We start from the raw sequence: 1,306 nt of genomic DNA, 5'->3' as shown, positions 1-1,306 counted from the left end.
AAACACTGGCTCTAGATAAGGCTTTTCGCGAGTTCTGCAAGCATCGTAGTTTCTCCTATATGCTTGGAAGGGGAGAGTTAGGTGAGTTGGTTGCAATCTGCAACTACACCACTAGATTACTTTCATATATCTATTTTAATTTCCTTCCTGTACTCCTGAATATTAATGAATAATCACATTCACTGTCACAGACCAATCTCTGTTGTTCACAGACTCATTCATAAAATTCATCAGTTATTAGTACTTTTATCTCTTTCTATCAGAACCAGCTACTTTTTCAGCAACAAGAGCTGCAGCGTTGGAGATGCTCTGACCCAGTTGTCTAGCCATCACAATTTGGCACTTCTCAAAGTTGCTCAAATCCTCACGTGCCCTACTGGCCATGGTTGATGTCAAACCCTGCCTTGGGTTGAGTCTGACCAATCAGAAGCTGAGTAGGTAAGGTCTTTATGGAATGCTGGTGGACACAAAAATAATGTGTGTGTGTGACAACTGATCTCAAAAGCATTGCACCATGGAATAACATGAGACTGACCCAACAAAAAAAGGTGAAGTGAAGACGGTAATGATCTCAATCACATAACTGTGGTACAGAAGTTAATCTTGAACTGAGCAAAGAATCCCTGGACAACAGAATGTTGATTCCTGCATGAACAAAGTTAAAGAACCGGGGACTTCTGCTACTGCAAAGTCTGTGGGATGACAATAAATGGCTCAGATAAGAACTGGGTAAAGTGAGAGAAAAGACAGGACTGTATTGGAAACTGCATACTATACTATCAGTATGTACTGATTTGGCCAGAATGTAGCATGTAGTATGCATTATGCAAACAAAAGCAAAATCTGCAGTATGCCAAAAAATACTTGGATGCGTACTGATGTGGAACAAATCTCCAGTACGCATTGGACCAGTCTACCTGCCAGCGAGCCTGGTTCCTTCCAATTGTCAGATAGGCATTACTCATCCCTCAGAGAAATGTTAATCTTTGGATCTATTTATAACTTACATTATTTACGTTTTTTTTTATAACAACACAGTAGCGGTGGCTTGTCATTAGCCGTGCTAAATACTTCTTTCCGAAATCAGAAACCAGCTGAACCTGGTCTAGCATACTGCAAAATAAATCCATTTAACAGGTTTATGCTCCATAGTATGAAAAGCAGTATGCCGCATGTACTACATAGGGCACACTGTGTTGGTCGGTAGTATGTAGTAGCAAGGACGAAATTTTGATTTCAGAGGTGGGGGGGGACGCAATATTTTTTTTTTCCCTTTTTTTAAGTAATTTTTTTTGGCCTTTTGATG

Source organism: Morone saxatilis, unplaced genomic scaffold (genome assembly GCF_004916995.1).
Source record: "Morone saxatilis isolate NCDOM2014 unplaced genomic scaffold, NCSU_SB_2.0 Contig21, whole genome shotgun sequence".
In the NCBI taxonomy this organism is placed as follows: domain Eukaryota; kingdom Metazoa; phylum Chordata; class Actinopteri; family Moronidae; genus Morone; species Morone saxatilis.
This window is presented reverse-complemented; position numbering follows the sequence as displayed.